At 42.5% G+C, this 19,583-nt stretch overlaps 1 long non-coding RNA gene across 4 annotated transcripts in view; it reads right to left on the bottom strand.

The window, feature by feature from the left end:
* Nucleotides 1-8,196: 8,196 nt before the first annotated feature.
* Nucleotides 8,197-19,583, bottom strand: part of LOC120891913 (uncharacterized) — a 31,701-nt gene continuing 20,314 nt past the window's right edge. Inside the window, exons 6-9 of one of the 4 annotated variants that reach the window (XR_013435127.1) lie at nt 13,080-13,806; nt 12,853-12,977; nt 9,371-9,472; nt 8,197-8,732 (exon numbers count right to left, since the gene is read on the bottom strand). This is a non-coding gene — a long non-coding RNA (uncharacterized LOC120891913). Of the gene's footprint in view, nt 8,733-9,370; nt 9,473-12,852; nt 13,807-14,465; nt 19,207-19,583 lie in introns of those variants that run through there. The other 3 variants (XR_013435126.1, XR_005736500.2, XR_005736501.2) reach the window with 3 other exon arrangements.

The following is a 19,583-nucleotide window of genomic DNA, read 5'->3' as shown; positions in this document are numbered from 1 at the left end:
GACATCTACTTTATAATATTTGATTTGTGGCTTATATTTCTATTGGGATGAGATAGATGTGTTCACAATTTCATCTGCCTATGAAAATCACAAATCCCAATATTGGTTTTGCTTATTGATATGAAATGTCTCCATTTTACACAAAACTAATATTTATATTTGTGTCTGTTTCAGCCCCTAGGATATTTATTCTACTACACTGTCTCTTCAGAAAAAATTAAAAAATGAAGAAAAGAGAATGGATTTCAGGTGGCCATATTTGCTACTCACTCTTCTGGAGTGGGCACATCATGTCAGGTGTCATTTCTGATGTTGAAGTTTGTCTTCATACCTGCCTCCCTGGCCTTAAAAAGGGCAGGGATGTCCTTCACCTCCACATTTTCTGCAACTGGCAAAGTACCTGGAGCTTTAGCACTGTGCAAAGTTTGTTGAAGAGCAGAGCAGTTGGCCTGGTGACGATGGAGATGACTCCTCAGCTGATGTCTACTGATCACCAATGGAGCTGAACACTGATTATCACTGTTCTCTCCTCCTTTGCCTCTCCAGAACCAGCCTTTGTGATTCTTATGTCTGAACTCTGAGACCTTTTCTGACTCTGCTCCAGGTCTAGAGCCAAGTCCAGCTTGGCAGTCCTGAGGTCTTGACTGTAGCTTAAAAATCCTAATACCTGTTTCAGCCCTTCTTTGGAGAATTGGCTTAATATCACTTTCATATCCTGTGTCTAATATACAGCATTTGATTTGGCTAACAGGAAAAGCCAGGGTTCTCATCTCAACAAAAGTCTATTTTGTGTAAGATGTTTCCATGTCTCTAGGGTGGAACATTAACACAGTGCTAAGACATTATTATAGGAATGCATGTATAAACTCATTGCTTATACATGGTGGGAATTCAGTGGCAAAAGATGGGTTCCATTTACTCTCTAGAAAATAATTCTTAGGAAGAACTTGCTAGGACCCCGGATGACGCTGTGTACTTCTTTAGTCTAGTGAAAAGGGGGTGCAGTATATCTTCTCTACTTACCATGCTGAGCAGCAGAGAAGCCTCATGCACGTCAAAACTACAGGTCTCTTGAAATATGGGAAGACACAGGAACTAGAAGGGGAGAGAGTGATAGTGGAGAGCTTAGAAGGGTCTCACATCACAACTTCTTCGTTGTTCTGTTTTTTCTTAATGAAAAGTGGATATGGGCACTTTTTTGCCACTTTCTTTGTAAAATTCTGATGCCCCTACATTTCATTCTCTTTCCCGGCCCGAGGTCTCTGCAGTGCCCACCACTCCTTCCTTTCTCTTCTTCTCATGAATGACTGAACACTTTTCAGTGAGATTATCTCTTTATTTAATTTATCTTATTCTGTGGATAATTTATCCTATTCTGTGTTCTTTTTGATCTACTCAGAATGTGTTTTTTTTTTCATTAAAATTTACAACATTATTAAAGCCTTTTCCCTCCAACTCTGGAATAAAAATTTTGTGTTTTTGAAGTCAAGAGAGGAAATACTAGGGGTATGAGGAAGAGCACAGGGATGCATGAGGTCATTAACATCATAGAAATTCAAAAAGTGAGTTAAAATATTTCATTAGTATCCTGTCACATATTAAACATCTGCCTTCTCTCCAATGCAGGTAGGTAGATAGATAGACAGTTATATCTTAGTGACTCTCAAACACTGTTGGTAGGAATATATAAGATAACATCATTTGAAAAAAAATTATGAGAGCTGAGGGTCCAGCTCAGTGGTTGAGCATTTTCCTGGTGGGCTATAGGCTCTGGTTCTGATCCCCAAAGCCACAGAACACATGGTGTTGAGAGCTGAGGAAAAGAGTGGAAGAGAAACCCAATAAGGCAACACAGATTAAGCATTTCAGTGGAGATATTTTATGTATGTAAGTGAGAATGTTTTTAAAACAGAAATTATAAAGGGAGGTGGACTCACCATTATACTTCTAGTGTCTAGAGGTAGAACACCCATAATTTTACTCCTCAGAATGCCTGACTTCTTTCTTGGCCTAGTTCTTAGAGCAAAAGTTGAACAATATCATCTGGGCTAGGTGCTGGTGTTATGGCTCAGTGGTAGACCCCTTGCATAGCATGTGTGAGGAACTGGGTTTAATCTTCAGCACTACAATAAAATGAAGATATTGTGTCCAACTACAAAAAAACAAAACAAACAAAGCAAAACAAAACAACAACAACAACAACAAGGGGCTGGGGCTTTGGCTCAGTGGTAGCGCACTTGCCTGGCATGCATGAGGCACTGGGTTTGATTCTCAGTACCACATATAAATAAATAAAAGATCTATCAACAACTAAAAAAAATTTAAAAAACAAAACAACAACAAAAACAAAAACAAATAAACAAACAAACAAAAACCAGTTAGGCTTGGTGGCCCACTTCTGTAATTCCAGGCACTTGGGATGCTGAGGAAGATGGATGGCAAGTTCAAGACCAGCCTCAGTAACTTAGGAAATTCCTAAACAACTTTACAAGACCTTGTCTTAAAAAAGAAAAGAGCTAGACATGGTTGTACATGCCTGTAATGCCAGTGATTCAGGAGGCTGAAGCAGGAGGATGGTGAGTTCAAAGCCAGCCTCAGGAATTTACGCTAAACCCTTAATAACTTAGTGAGTCTGTCTCAAAATATAACCTAATAAGGGCTGAGATGTGGCTCAGTGGTTAAGAACTCAGGTTCAATTCCCAGTATAAATAAATGAATAAATAAATAGATTAGATTTGGGCTCAGTGGTTAATCTCCCCTGAGTTCAATGCTGGTACAAAAATTAAAAGTCTAGAAATCATAGGAACAATAGGAAAGCCCACTTTATCCCAACACTGGAAAGCAAACTCTTAACAATGGTATGATCTAAAGTTAGTATCTCAGAGAAGACTTGCCCCATCACTAAAGCTGCCTTTATTTCTGACCAGGGAAAGCCCTATTCCCTGCTGATGAAATAAGTTTGTTATTTTGTTAAAAAATAATTTTTTATTTAACTCTTTTTACAAGTATACATGTTTTTTGTTTGTTTGTTTGTTTTTTACTATATTCTTCCTTAAAGATAGATTACAATTTACTTTTTTTGAATTAAAGGACAGGGGAGTTTATCTTGTTATACAAACTATCTATACTGATTTCACATAACATGGTAACAATTTATGAAATGTAAAAATAATCTCTCTGCCTTTCCATTTTTGAAACCACTCTATTTCTAGTCTTCAGATAATACTGAGCCAAGCCATGTGTAAAGGTAAAATTTCCAAGCTGATTCTAAACCGCAGAGCCTGAGTTAAAGTGTAAAAGACCAGGCATCCTAAAGTTTCCAAAGTGCAGAGATTGGGTTAAAAAGTAAAAGACTAGGTATTGTTAGAGTCCCTCTGCTACCCCCAAAACCTGTAATCCCTGTAGCTGTTAGGACAATACTGGAACTGCCCAGTAAATATTTCCACTGACTTTCTGGTTGTTTAATAGCTAAGGGTTCCAAGTTGCTTGGCACGTAGGCATTGCAGGACCTAAACCAATCAGTTTGAATGTGTACCCCACCTAGGAGCACCAATCACTCCTGCCCTGATTGTTCCCGCCAATGTATGCACTAATCCTGACTCAAGGTTGTTGTTCAATTTTCCGGCGCCTCATGATGATTTGTTCTGATGTATGCAAAGCCCCCCACCCTCTCCAAAAAGTGTACTTAAGCTCCGCTTGAACTCTGCTCTGGGCTGCTCTCCCTTCTTGAGTGAGCACAGAGTCCCAGCGCGCTGGAATGGATCCCCAATAAATATCCCCTTTTGCCAATTGCATGGAGTCAGTCTCTTGGGTGGTCTCTCCCTCCGACGTTTCGCCAGACCTTTACACATGGACCTGTTCTTATCAGCTGTGCGCTGCTACCCCCAAGGGCCAGGCCCTGGAGGCAGGAAGGAGCCCACCAGGGAGCCTGGGGCTGGAAATGAGATTGGTACTAGAGCTCTGGGTGAAGTTGTTGGGCAGCCTCTCACTCTTCACCTCTGACTCTTAGGCTTTGCCCCCACTGAGGCTGTGTCACCACAGAATCAGCCTCCACCCCATGCCTTGTCCTTGAAGGGTTAACTTGCCCAAAACAGTGAAAGAAAAAGCTGTTTTTTAGTGAATTCTGCCAACTGTGAACTTCTGAGCTCCTCCCCTTATACACTGGGTATAAAGTTCTGAAAATACCTGAACTCGGGGTTCAGGGGATTAATTAATTACAGGGAAATTTGTACTCTGTGAGCCTGGCTGCAGCCAAATAAAATTGTTTCCTGCTATCTTTAGTGTCCTACTTGCCTATCCCTAAACACTCCCAGGCTAACTCATTCACTCTCTCTCTATCATCCTCTACCCTCTCTTTTTCTCCTTGGAGACCAGAGTAGTTACGCTGGGGCCATCACAATCAGCAGAGGGGATACTGAAATTTTCAAAAATTGTTTTAAACCTAGCAATCAAGCAAATCTATTTAAATGAACACTGACATCCCAGATCATTGGATCGGTCTTTAGGATTAGGAGATCCTGCCTTCTGAAGAAATATTCCCCTGAGATCCTATCTCCCCTCAACTTTACACCATGTGGTTCAGATCAAGAGGAGCCCAGAAGAGTAGAAATTAGCAGGCAAAGAGTCTGAAAACTTTTCCTCCTCTGAGAGGCTGCAGCTATGGACAAACATTTGCCCTGCTAAGTGAGAGGCCTGGGATTATGGAGATGAGGCTCCAGAGCCCCAGGCACTGCCAAGCCCTAAAAAAAAAATCAGATTCTGGGCCCTGGCCTCTGCTTTTTTATCCCAGGTTGGGCTTCCTTTCTTGGGATCTCCAGGACTTCAACTGTGTAATGCCTTTTAGACATTGTGGGTATCTCAGCTGGCTCTGACACATCCATGGACTCAGATTGCACAGCACCTTGAGAAGGGGCACACAGCTGCCTGTCTCTCCAGTACGGATGTGTGAGACCCATCAGTAGCCCCAAGTACCCCCAGGAGAAAAGGATGCCTCTGAGAATCCCAGCTCAACAGCATCTAGCCTGCCCCTATGGACTGAGGAATCCCAAGATTACCCATGCTCTTTACAGAGTCTCCCTCTTATGTGCTAAGAGCTAACCACCTCAACTCTGCAGGATGCTGCCTGAAGTTCCTACCCATGCTCAGTGACTTTAGAATAATAGGGGCTCTGGACTGCTCACTGCCCGCCCCTTGGCTTGAGAGCCCTGAGTTCTCTGCCAACACGCTGCAATGGAAGAACCTCTGAAAAGAAAGGGTATTTAAAACATATATATTTCTCAGGGCTGGGGTTGTGGCTCAGCAGTAGAGCACCCACCTAGCATGTTCGGGCCCTGGGTTTATCCTCAGCACCATATATGTATAGATAAAATAAAGGTATTCTGTCTAACTACAATGAAAAATAATAAATTAATATTTTTTAAAAGTTTCTCAGTTTAGTAATCATGTGAGAAATTTATACTGTCTTAGATTTTCATAAAATTTTCTGACCCTTGTATAATAAAACTAAGGAAAAAAATTGTTTTTCACTTGTGTATTTGTTTTGGAGATTGAGAAAAGAAGGGCGGGTTTCCTGGATGCCAGTATACTTTGTGCTGTGGGTGTTTTTGCTGGATATGGGACAGGTCCTGGGGTCCTCTTTGCACAGAGGGCACTTTCTATTGATTCTGTTTCTCTTGAGAACCCTGACTACTACACCTTCCTGGTCACTGTTTCTACTTCATCCCATCAATGTTGGTACAGTGTGTTTTCTTTGTTATTAGATATCTATGTATATTCTTCTATCCCTAGTGCTTTTTTCCTTGATCAGAAAATTATGATTTTTTTTTTTTTTTGCTTTCCACAAATTTGTGAACTTTAACTTCCTGTTTTTATTATGGATTTTTAGCTTCATCCTATTTGGTGTTTAGAAGATACTGGCAGTTATCTTTAAAATATTTTTTACAACATCTCCTCTATGGGCTATAAATAACTTTTATGAGGGATTGTGGCCTAATTTACTCAAAGAGCTCATGTCCTACTATTATCATTAGGGTTTTATTTCTCAAGCTACGTATTAGATAGAGTGTGGGATGAGGTGATAGATCAATCAGATTATAGCACCATATCTGAAAACCAAATTTCATTTCCCAGTTTATATTGTTTTTTGGAAGTACTCCTGGTCACAATTATTCTATCACACAGGCAGAGTTCAGGAAGGAAAAGGGTTACAACCAAACCATGTTGTGATTATCTATGTATTGTGTTGACAATGCTTCTAAAGCCAGAAGAAAAATGTCTATTTCTCAGTGTCTTGCATGGAGCAAGACTTCCTATTACAGTGACTTACAGATACTTGTTGTTGTTGTTAATCTCATTAATGGAGCTTTCTGATGGGATTTCATTTCAGGATTAAAGCAAGCACCACCTTTATTCTCAATCTGTGGCTAGAAACCCATTGGAGGCCAGAAGAGTTTCAGAACACCAAATCTGGTGCCTGCTAAGCCCCACATACTTGGTGGTACCTGGTGTGAGGCCCACAACACCATGGAGCAGCACTTTCTCTGTTGTATGCCACAGGCTTAGAATTCTGCATACAAGGAGCCAGGTCTCCAGAGGCCTCCAACACTGAGCTCAATATATCCTGGACCTCAGTCGCTGCCTTTCAACATCCAGCAACAAGTTATCTCTTATGACAGCCACGCCTTCCACAGCAACCTGAATTCCATACCCCAAGGACCTCTTCTCTGGCATTGGTCATGGAAAGACGACTTTCCCAGAGCACACAGCATCTTGCACCAGGACACAGAATCTCTTGTCCTGGATCAGGTATCCTTGACCCAGAAGAAGCCGCAGGCACACATAGAAAAGTCTGGGGTCTCTAAGGTGCCCCACCATCAACCATCTGCTGGGGCTCCCTTTGTTTCAGGTACAAGGGTGAGGGAGGTCTAGAGGCCAAGACCTCTGGTGGTGGTGACTTTTGTTCGGAGTCCTCTTTCCCCTTCCCCTGCCAGAGGCCAGGAGAAAAAAAGCTGGGAGTGGATCTGGGCCCTTTTGTGCAAAACTCCCTGAAGCTGCTTGAGCTACAACCTTTGGGACCCAGGAACACGGAAATTTCCCCTGCAACCATGTTTGGAGGAGAGTTTTGGAAGGGATGAACTAGAAGTAAAGCTTGTGTTTGCAAGTCGACCATGGAGACTTCAGAGCTCTTGTGCATTTTTCTTCTGCTTTCTCAATAAAATTGTCCAAAATGCTTCAATAAAGTCTTCATTCAATTATACATGAGTAGTCTGGAAGTCAATTTATGAAACCCCAGGATGAAGCCTTAACTATAACAACATAAATACTCCAAACTCCTCTTTGACCTCTACTACCATTCCCTGCCATGGACAATTGACACTCAATTAAACTGATGAGAAAAACAAGGCAAACAAGTCTAATCCCACTGTTCAGTATGACCTAGCACCTAGGCCCCTCTAAATCCAAATCCCCTCAATTTAAAACTTACTATATTTCAGGGAACGGGAAAGTTTAAAAGTCCATGTTCATGCTAATGAAGGCATTTACATCCCTTGAAGCTCAGCCCAGTGTAATTTATCTTTTTATTTTTTTGAGACAGGTTCTTGTTCTATTGCCCAGGGTGGCTTCAAAGTTCTGGGCCCAAGCAATGTTCCTGTCTGAGTCTCCTGCGTAGCTTGGACTATGGGTACACATCATGACACCCTGCTGATGATAGTTTGCTAAAGCCACCTGAGTTTGGATCTTGAAGTACAATCTATGAAGTCTCTTACACTGGACACAGCCCACCAGAGCAGGATTCTGTCACTGCCTGGACATGTCTGACCTAGAGCTGATGTCTTGGATCCCATGGTTGTCAACTCAGAGGCCCAAGACTAGAGATTTCATTTTGGTGTCCTATCTTAGTTAATAAGAAAGTAACTGTAGACCATTTAAAGGATACTTATTGATGCTGATTCTCTCCCCTCCTCTGAAGGTCACATTAAGTTTTGAAGAAACACCAGCAAGTGGCCACCCATTTACAAATTCAGTTACCACACTACCCTCATATCTCCAGAGATTTCCACTGGTTCAGGCCACAGCTCTGACCTGGGTAATTATCTACTTCCTGTCCCAGATCTACCTATACAGCTTCCCATCCTGATCCTCTACTCATCCCCTCAAGATCAATAGACAAGCAGTGAATAAAGGAATGACTTTCATCATCATGAAAAATTTAATCAGATTAGAAACTATGAGAATACTCAGTCCATCTAAAAGAAGAGTTCCTTAACAAATTAATTACACAGAGTTTTTCTTATTCAAGAACCTTTAAATCATTCAGGAGAGAAAGAACAAAATAAGGGATTATCAGCACAGCCAAGATTTCAAGTCCACAGGGACAGTATGAGGGTTTCCACTGGAGTCTGTCAGGCTCTTTCTAGGGCTTTGGCTGAAGGGCATTATACTTCAAGGCACCTCAATATGGTGTTCCTTTCCTTTCAGGGTTCCTCTGGGATGTAAGCCTCGGTTTTCAGCAGTTTCCAGGGACCACCTGGGCTCCAGGAGACAGCGTGAGTGTGTGTCTATCTAATTGCCCAGGCAATGGCACCTCCTGGGAGGTTCAGGGCTCATTATGTCCCACTTATAGTAGTGCTTGCCTCTTCTTGAGGTGACTGGAGCTCCTGAGAAGTTTCAATCACTGGCTGCTGGATACTAGGGTCTTGAACTCGGTGCTGGTCCATCTTAACTTCCTGCTCCTGTGTAACAACATATTCTGTTAGTACACTACCTAAGTTCCCCAAAGACAGCTCCCTGCTTTGTATAAGCCCAGTGAGGCAGTTGGCTTACTGGAAAATTCACATCTCTGCAGCTCTGGAGGCATTTGCAGAAGTGGCAGCTCAGTGCAGAAAAATTATCCAGCCCAGGGCCATGCCTATTCTGGGTTCAGGCCTCGGGGAATGAAGGGCTCTGGACAAAATCTCCTAAGAGTCAGTGATCCCAAGGTTGACAGGTAGACTGCCATAACTTCAGCTTCCCTATATGCCAAGGTGTGCACCTGGCCTAGGAAAAGGAGCAACTCATTCAGTCTGGTATGAACTGCAGCTTTTCATAGTGTTCTGTCCTGTAGCTGACCTCAGAAGTCATACCCAATCATGTGGGAGGGACATTCATTTGCATTATAAATTGATTGAAGAACCTGATAGGATTAAGGTGAGAGTGGACCAATCCTGAAGGCATTTTGGAAATTCCTTGGTTTTGATTGAATTAGGGAAAGGATGGGTGGATGAGGTAGGACAGAAGTGAGGCTCTAGTTCTTTCTAGTTTCAATTCACTGTAAAAATTCTTTCTCTATTTCAGATAAACATAGATTAATTAAGCAGGCATGGTGGTGTACCTCTGTAATCCCAGTGGCTTGGGAAGTCAAGGCAGGAGAATCTTGAATTCAAAGCCAGCCTCAGCAAGGGCAAGGTGCAAAGCAACTCAGTGAGACTTGTCTCTAAATAAAATACAAAAAAAAAATAATGAAAACCACGCAATTACTTATTAATTATAATTATTAATTATACTCTTAAAACCATAAGCTAATTCATCCTGGAGCTGGATGGAAAAGCTAAATTTTCAAGCATACATAGCTAAGCAGGGAAACAAGTAGGGGAGCAGGTTGTGTTGAGAAAAAAGAGAGTCCTATGGCTATTTAGAATTGTAATTTTTCTAATCCACGTCTAGATTTCCTGCATCAAAAGGTATCTAAATTTCCTCTGATTTTCCTGTCTAAAGAGCAAATGAATGGAATTAATGCCACATTTTGTATATTGGTGTGTTTTTTTTTCAGGAGTCTAAACTTTTTAATGTAAATATGTGTATTCTATCCTGAGTTGTTCTCCTTTACATACCCTCCCTATTTTCATTGCAATTCCTCCCATTTCTATTTTATTGAAATGTTTATTTAGTCAGCTGTGATGGAGCACATCTGTAATCTGAGTAACTGAGGAGGCTGCAACAGGAAGACTGAAAGTTCAAGGCTAGCCTCAGCAATTTAAGAACATTTTATTGTCTCCCTCTCCCCCACACTTCCTCCCTCCTTCTTTTTCTTTCTTTTATTCTTCCTCTGCCTTTTCCTCTTTTTCTCTTCTTCTTCTTCCTCTTTGAGTTCTTCTTTTGTGTGTGTGTGTGTGTGTGTGTGTGTGTGTATGCATGTGTGAGTGCATTTTCTTCTTTTGGTTTAGGAAAAATTGTTGTTTTTCATTGAGAATCATCTGAATGTGGCAGAGGGAGTTCATGTATGACTTAATCTGGACATGAGCTCTATAAATGTGGCAGTATATCTTGGGTTCTTTGTTCATCTAGAAACATTCAATGACAGAAAATCCACATCTAAACTCTCAAGTTCAGCATTATTTTATTCATATGTAAGTATGTCTGCCAAAATCAGCGATTTCTTTTGGTCAGTGGACCTGTGTCAGCTCCATTGTTTGGCCTAGACACACCAACCACATGTTAACAGTGGAAGGGCACATAGTGTTATTATTTTTTATTTTTATTTTTGGTTACTGATGAGTGAATCTAGGAGTACTTACTACTGAGTCTATTCCCAGGTTCCTTTTTGCCGCAGTCCGGCTGCAGCATAATAACCTGGGGGTGACGAATAACTTGTGTACGTTGATACAGCAGGAATGGAAGCCATTTATTGTAGGACAACAGAGCTATTTATACATTTTGCACAGCTTATCTTAATTAGCATAAACCAGATACATCATCAACCAATAAGGAATCGCCACACTTAATGGCTCGATTTTGTTACTTCACAAACCATTCCCTCTGGCATTTTGCCAGGCACCATCCAGACTTGTTTACGAACTCTAACATTTCCCTGGCAAAATACCACGTGTTATTTAGACTTGTCTACAGACCTTAACACCTTTTAATTTTCTATTTTGAGACAGGGTCTCACTAAGTTGCATAAGGCCTCACTAGGTTTCCGAAGGTGGCCTGGAACTTGGGATCCTGCTGTCTCAGTCTCTGGAACTGCTGGGATTAAAGGCATGAACCACTATGCCCAGTCACCTGGTTCTTTAAAGTGACATCTTTCAGATAGTTTTTGGCCATTTGGATATGCATACCCTTGATGGCCTTGAAAGTTTCTTTGTTTCTAAAAATGAGCACAAAGATTTGAATCTCTTGTTTGTAAGATTTTGTGGAGCTTTTTGTATCAAGACAATAGTGAACCATTTTCAACAGATCACCTCTGACAAGTTATAGGAAGAGGAGTGATTCATTCTTCAGGTGATTTATATTTTTAATTGATGTAAAAATTTCAGGGGAAATACCCAATTTTATTTAGAAGAAATTTTAACATTTCCTGTTTTTTTCTTTCTTTTGTTCTTTTTTTTTTCTTTTTTGGTAGCATTGGGTATTGACTCTAGGGCTTCATGCACGCCAGCAAGCACTCTACCACTAATCTGCACTCAAAGTCCCCATCTGCAAGTTACTAAGATCTTTTAATGTACATTTCATCTCCTGCTTCAAACTCTGACAGAGTAGCCTCTGATGTGCCTTAGCACACCCTAATTCTCCGTTGTCCTGCAGTGAACATTCATATTGCTGCTGTCTCCCATAACCACACATAATTGTCTCTATGAACCTGTGGGAGAATTTCTCTAGGGCAGGTGACCATCAATAGAATTGTTCCATAAAAAGTGTATGACCTCAATTTTACCGATAATTGCTAGATTGTTCTTTAGGGTGAATGCAGCATTTACTTTCCAATAGTGGTGTGCATGCACACGTTCCCCACAAACACTTGGAATGACCCAGTATTCTGACATTTGCCAGGGGCTTTGTGGCTCTGTAGAGGTTTGCTCTGGTGCTGATGGCTGCCTGTCCAGTATTTTCTAATTTCTGAAAGTCTTTCTCTATGGGTCAGTTGCTGTGTGATTTTGAGAGACATTCTCTGATATTCAGTCTGAAATCTGCTTTTGCATTTGATCAGATTGCTAATATTCTTTTATCCCTTGTGTGTAAATTGTGTATATTCAGTGTCTGTTCCTAAAGACAGAAGGAATACAATCGAGCTTTTATATTCCACTTTGTGTCTTTGAGCTTATTATAGTCTCTCATTTTTAACAACCCCAAAAGAATGGACTTATGTTTTATACATAAAATAATACATTTCCTGTTAGGCTGGGGTTGTGGCTCAGGGGTACAGTGCTCACCTAATATGTGTGGGGCCCTGGGTTTGATCCTCAGTACCACATAAAGAGAAATAAATAAAGGTGTTGTGTCCATCTACAACTGAAAAAAAAAATTTTTAAATATATTCTCCATAAAAAAGTATTTAAAATCTTTCTGCTTTTAGGATGTTTTTATAAGGTTAGTTTTATAAAATTTTTATTTGAGCAAATATCAGGTAAAAAAAAAACCATGTCTTTCAAAATTTCACCAAGATATTTTGCAATTTTTTTTGTGTGTGTAACCCTTTCCATCAAGAAATAAATTGTTTAAATACAGACATTTATACATTTTCTATATATTTTAACTCATTACTATAGGAATCCTGGGACCAGAGGCAGACATTCTGCCTTCCAGGACCTCCTCTTCCTGGTTGGTAATAAACTGGATCTCAGTGACACCAGTCTGAGAGATGTTAGTATCTGAGAGAGGTGTGCTGGACAGGGACAGCCTTGTGGGAGTATTAGTCACTGGAGACTCCAGACCCTTCCTTAGGTAGATGGAGGATACAAATACTGTGCAAAGAGATACACTTCCCAACTAAGGAACTCCTGCTGTCCCACATATTCTTTCCTATAGTTGGATAGATTTGTTTGAGGTCAAAATTTGGGGCTCCTTTGCATTGCTTTCCCTGGATACTTTCCATACCTCTGTCCAAAGGAGACCTTCTCTAAGGCTCTGATGTGAAGTCCACAGCACAGCTCAGAATCAGAGCTCTGTCTCCCACCTCTTGCAGCACTCCTCTATCTTTCCTTCTCTCTTCATTCTGTCTACTGTTGAGCAAGGGAACCAAATATTTATGAGGGCCTCTAAAAATAACATCAATTGCCTACTAGTAAGTAAACAAGGAGACTTTGGAAAGTGATATGCCTTACATTTTTCTGGAACAGAAGTAGAAATAAAATCTACCACCACTCAGTACTCCTAGGACTCAGTGGTCATGGGTCAAGGTTAAAAGTCTGCATGTCTCTGGGGAGTCTATCTCTAGGACTATATGAATTTGACTAAGAGAATCTGCCAGGGCAGGTGACTGCCTCGTTGCTTTGCAGCATGCCACTCTCCTGAGGCTGAATTTGAGTTCTTTGGTGTCATGGGCATAGGGTTCCGGTAAGGCAGGCAGGTAGAACTAGGGATGGTTCTATGGTGTGTAGGCTCTAGGCAAGTGTCTGGGTGGAGGCATACCCAATATACCAGCCCCCATGGCCTTGAGAGCAGTTTCCAATGGAAATATAGGCTTTCCCACCAGGGTTCTCCCAGCTGAGGACAGAAGGGGGAACTATTGCCCAGAATCTTCTAAGCTCAGTGACAAAGGCAACTGGGATCTTCCTGTCATCTCTGCAGATTCCAGAGCCTGCTTCACACAGGAGTGAATGGTCCATGACTTTGGCCTCTGGATCAGAAGAAGCAGTGGCAGGGTTGAGAGAGGAGGCAAAGGATTGAGTGGCTGCTCAGCATTTGGTGTTTACTGATGGCCCTCTTGCACAATTTCAAGGTAGAGTTCAATATGTTGGGTGATGATGGTACTCTTGGCAGCAAATTGCTTACAAGGTTGGGACTGATGAACTTCAGTTGAAAAGCAATCATCTTTACTGTCCTATATATCTAGGAAGAACAAATAAAAAAAAGAGCAATCATCTTGGACGCGATTATAATAACTCTAATTTGTATCAGTAATTAATTAGATTAAGTAATTAATTAATTAGATTAAATAGATTAAGGCTAAACTATTTCACAAAGGCTTACTCATTATGATATGCCAGACTCTCTGTTTGCTTTCTATATGTGAAACCCCATGTTCACAGTGCTTCTTCAGGACATGTACCTCTGCTTCTACAAAGGCTTAATTCATTATCCCAAATGAAACCATACATAATGCTGCAGCTGAGTCCTCCATAGAGAGGACTGTTTGGAGAAAAGTTGGAGATCAATTCTCCAGTCTTGACTGGAATTCTCATCTACCTGTTTTGTTTCTCTACTGATGAATTCCTAAATTATAAGGACTAAGGGGAAGAGAGAAGTTGGTGTGGGGAAGGGATGATAAGCTATAGACTTTAAATATCAAATAAGCAAATATAGTTCATATTTAAATTCTTGTCTCAACCTTTAATAGATGAAAGTATCATTTTAAATTTAAAATTTTTAAGGCACAGCTGGTGGATATTGTTCAATCTGTGAAGTGAGAACAAAATTGTTAATTTTAAAAATTATGTTTTAGGATTTTAAGAAACCATAGGTCAGTCCAACATAGTTCTGTCACAAACCTGTAATCCTAGAAACTAGGAGGCTGAGGCAGAAGGAATGAAAGTTTGAGGTCAGGTGAGCAACTGAAGGAGACCCTCTCTCAAAATGGTAAAAAGCCTGGAGATATAGATTTGCTCTAGTGACCTGTCTTTAATTCTCAATGATGAAAAAGAAAAAAGGACATATGAACAAAGTAACAACAGTTCCTGAGACATAGTACAACAAATAACCTTTGTAAAGGTTTAATAATTCTTATATGATCATACTATTTATTATCCTAGAAGCATAATCCCAATGAAGAACAAATGCATAACTGTGGCCCTTTATAATATCTCCCTAAGGTATAAGGATTTTTCATGTTCTTCTACCAGAACCCCTTTATTGGTATTTTCTTTTAGAGACAGAGACTTCCTGAATTTCCCAGACTTTCTAAAATTTGAAGTCCTCCCACCTCAGGCTCTTTAATAGGTATGATTACAGGTATGGCACACTGTTGCCTGGTTACCAGAAATTGGTTATTAAAAAATAATCAGAAACATGTATATTTTATATCTTATAGAAACACAGGCTCCTCTGTTTAATGATCCTTTTACCTTCAATGTCATCAATTCTGCATTATTATTCACTTAAGCATATTCAGAGCACTTACCTCCGCCCGTTGTTACGAAAAGAGCTACAAGTATGGCATGTTCTCTCTCAAATGTAGAATTTTATAAACAAAAAGTTTACTTGAATGTAGAGTAGGGATTATTAAGTTCTAGGAAAGGGTGAGGAGAAGATGGAAGACAAGTTGGTGGAAGTGACCAATACACTGTGTATGAATGAAGATATAACATGAACCCCTTCAATATTTGTTGTAAATATGTGTCAATAGATGAATTTTAGAAGCATTACAAAAAACAAAGATGAATAAAACTAAATTTATTCTCTCCTGTGGGAGCAGGTGCAGAATTCTGCAGTCCTAGACTTCTACCTGGAAAGGGACCACAATGTGGGGGGAAATTCCCCATCTTGGGAAAGCCTAGAGCAGGCAAGAACCAATCCACTTACCTGAGGGTTGCTGAGCAGGATGATTGAAGTCACAGAAATGACTTCCTTTATGTATAGGATTGGAGACTTCTGTATAAGCACCTATCAGGTCTTGCTATCCCTAAGCTACTACAGATGAGGTCCTAGTCACAGTAGATCAGTGCATGCAAAAAGTACAGAAGGGAAGAAGAGCCTGCTGGAGGCATGTGTGCCCCAGGGGTGTTCCCAGAGCCTGCTCCTGCTTTTTTGGTCTCTGAAACCCATTTCTATTTCAGATCCATTGCCTTGTGCTGCCAGTCCCACACAGGAGCCCTGCAGATTCACACCTTCCTTGTTTAGGTTGAAAGGTACAAGGTGGAGTGGTGGCCAGACGGAACCTGGAATATCCAGCTATAGTAGTGTCTTTGTGCACGAACACTTTCCATCTATGCCCTTCATTTTCTAGGGCCTTTAGGAAGTTTTTCAAATTAAATCAGCCTCATTTGGTCTATAATAAGATAATGAGATTTATATTAAGTGATTATAGTAATTGTGAGGGATTTTTTAAGAAGTATTTATTTAGTTGTAGATGAACACACAGTCTTTATGTATTTTTATGTGGTACTGAGGTTTAAAACCGGTGCCTCACACATGTGAAGCAAGCACTTTACCACTGAGGTACAGCCTCAGCCCAGGGAATTTTTCATTACATTTTATCCCCTCTTCAAATAAAAGAAAAAGAAAGTAAAAAGTTATTTCATGAATTTAGTCAATCATTTGTAAAGCAGAAGAACAAAACCTTCAGTGAATGGGAAAACAAAACCCTTTTTTTTTCGCCATTTGCCTTCAGATTAAGCCCCAAGAGTAGTTCCCACAGCCTGCTCCTGCATTTTTGGTCTCCGAAACCCATTTCTATTTCAGATTCACTATCCTGTGCTGCCAGCCCCACACAGGAGCCCTGCAGATTCACACCTTCCTTGCCCCAACTTTTGCCTTGCCATTTTCAAACTTAAGCTGTTAACAGCACCAGTATCTGCCTTAGGCCCTGACTACTATCCTACTCCTATCATTCAGAATCCCATAGGTGAGTTATCACTATGTCTATCATCGAAAGCATATCATTTCTTATGAAAAATTGACATTTTCCCTCTTATCTTGTTTTATTTAGAGTGAGAAAACAAAAGGGCAATATGAAAGGCAAAGGGTGAAATATGAAAAAAAAGGTCTCTGCTCAAGAATCAAGGAACTGGCAGGGTTGTGGTTCAGTGGTAGAAGGCTTGCCTGTCACATGTGAGGCACTGGGTTGGATCCGCAGCACCACATAGAAAATAAATAAATAAAATAAAGGTCTTGTGTCCACCTGCAAGTAAAAAAAATTTTAAAAAGAAGAAACTTAATTTTGATTAGCAATTGAAAGTGTTTGGATAAACGGTCTCTACATTTCTTTTATCGCCATTAGATATAAAAGGATTCTTGATCTCCCATTGTTTATTAATGTTCTAGATTTACAAAAAGGTTTTTTAAAAATAGATAAAAATATATATAAACTCATAGCTTAAGTAATAGATCATGATAAATTGTAGCATGTATTTATTAATCACTAAAGGCCACTGAAATAAAAACAATGTTACTGAGATGTAAAAGAAATTTTCACTACCTAAAATAAAACTTTTTTCCCAGCAGCATCAATAACCCAGAGTATGTCCTAACATTTGAATGGGTGGATGTTGGAGCACCAGGGTGCTGAAGACCAGTGTGTCTCACTGATCCAAAGCAGAATCAAGAGGCAGAGGTTTGTGTTTTCTGGCCTGCCTAATGGCACATTCCATTCACACCTCACCAAGCAAAGATCTTCACTTCTGTTCTTTTCACTGGTGGTTGGTGTGCTGCAGCAGCCAGAAATAGGGTTCTGTTTGTGAATGGAAAACAGATAAGGCTGTCTTCCTCTTCCCACTTTCTGTCCTGTGGGCCTGGGTCCCACTGGCTGTGGTTTGTAGTCTACTGGCTACTGTGAGCTGTTCCCTACTGGGAGGCCTTTACCTGAGGGCTGGCTGGAACTGCACTCTCAGGCTCCCCACAGACCTACTGAATCAGAATCTCCTGTTAAACTATGAGCAAGTGACTCCTTTGGCTTCAGAGTTTAAAGAGCACTCTGGGAGTTAAAGAATGATTTTCCAAGGGTGCTGAAGCCAGAATTAGACAGGCAGTCAGTGCAGATAGGTAAATCAAGTCAGGTCAGAACTAGGAGGCCAATTTTGTGTGAGTCTGGGAAATTGGTGACTATCCTCTGAGGATCTTATCAAGAACCTGCCCCTGCTCCAAACTGTTGCTAAGGTAACCAGTCCCAGGAATTTCCCCCACTGCCCTACTGGGAGCTATAAGGTTGTTAATGTGTTTTTGTCTACTCCCCCTTCAGCCCACATATTTCACACCTTTGGCCATACCATCAAGCATTGCTGGGTCAAGTACACAGGAAAAAGAAAGTTAAGGGGGAAAAGTAGGAGAATAAAGGAAGCCTAGGACATATAAAAAGGGCAGAACACCAGGCTTCTTGGGCTACCAGGATATCAGCTATGCCCCCTTCCTCTCAAAAGAGAAGTCTTTTAAATAAATCCTACTTCATATGCTTGTCTCGGCATGCTTCTATAATGTTCAAACTTCAACATGTGGGGAAGCAGCAGTCCTCACCAAAATCCAGCAGTATCATATTTGGAGGTTCTATGGAGGTCTACACTGAGGTAGGCTTCTCTCCTTGCAACCTGCATCTGCTTCAGATGCATCTTTCAGTCTCATTTATTTTGAAGTATCATGGGCACCTCTCAGTTATTTAAAGACACTTAGAGAAGCCACCACTCTTCAAGACTAGGTTGAAAGGTTTCCTGGATAAGGCAGCTGTAAATCACCCGTTAAACAAAGAGCAGGCAATTAGAGGTCAGCTGAAGCCACTTCCTCTCCTCAGGCCACACTGACCTACCGACCCTGACCAACCAACCCGCAGACCCAAGGACTGAAGAAGGAGGGGGCCCCCGCGAGGGGAGGGAAGGGAAGGCGAGGAAGGGGCCCCTCGAGGATGAGGTGACAGCAGACAGCACAAGGGGTGGCACAAGGGGCACCGAGGGGAACGCGGTAGGGGGCCCAAGCAAGGGGCCCCCAGCTCAGACACGACACCAGGCCATGCGACTCCGAACTGGAGCACGAAGGGTCTGGCATAGAAACCTCAGGGATGGGGTAGGGGCAGCACGCAAGGCCAGAGGGCAGGGGAGGGGAGGGAGTGGAGGGAGGGCATCGCGCAGGGGAAGGTCGGCGCAAGGCCCACGTCCTCTGCCAGGTGTCAGGGTTCGGGCAGGGAAGGGGGCCCGGGCCAGGCGTAGGGCTCCGTTTCCCGTAGGCAGCCTGCAGGGCGCCCAGGCCGGCCAATTCCACTCCGCTGCCCCAGGGGAGCAAGCACATCCTCAGAAAGGGACCGGGAACAAACCAGGGCCAAACAAAGGAGGGCCCCCTGTGGGGATGCAGGGGGTCCAAGCCGGGGGTGCGGGGAGAGCCAGGACCCAGTCGAGGAGCCCAGGCCAGGGGCAAGCCAGGGGAGGGGAGGGTCCCGGCAGTGCAAGGGGAACAGAGGGGAGGTGGTACAGGAGTGGGCCCAGGCATGGGGGGCGGAGATCATGGGACAGGGACAGCGTCCTCAGGCAGGGCAGCCTGGCTCAAGCAAGGAGCCGGGCCCTGGAATGGACAGCCAAGTTTGGGGGGGGGGGGTGGGGGCGGGGCCGCGGCCCAGGGCGGGGACCTGGGCTCAGGGGAATGGAACAGGGCTGGGGAGGGACGGGAGGGAGGGGAGGGCAGGGGGAGGTAGGCTCAAGGCCCGGGTCCACTGCCGGGGGTGGGGGGGTGGGGGGCCAGGCTTGGGGAGGGGGCCGCGGGCTGGGGGAAGGCAAAGGGCCCGGGCAAGGGGCAGGCAGGGCTACCTTGTCCCCTAGGGAGCCCGCAGGGCCAGGAGGCCAAGGGAGCACCCTGGGAAGGGGCTCAGGCAAAGGGGCGTGGCAGGGACAGGGACCAAAGGAGGGTCCAGGGAGGGAACAGTGCGGGGCCGCGGTGGGCGCTCAAGGCGGGCAGTGGGGCAGTGGGGCCAGGAC

The sequence above is a fragment of the Ictidomys tridecemlineatus genome, chromosome 2 (genome assembly GCF_052094955.1).
Source record: "Ictidomys tridecemlineatus isolate mIctTri1 chromosome 2, mIctTri1.hap1, whole genome shotgun sequence".
Taxonomy (NCBI): domain Eukaryota; kingdom Metazoa; phylum Chordata; class Mammalia; order Rodentia; family Sciuridae; genus Ictidomys; species Ictidomys tridecemlineatus.
This window is presented reverse-complemented; position numbering and strand designations above follow the sequence as displayed.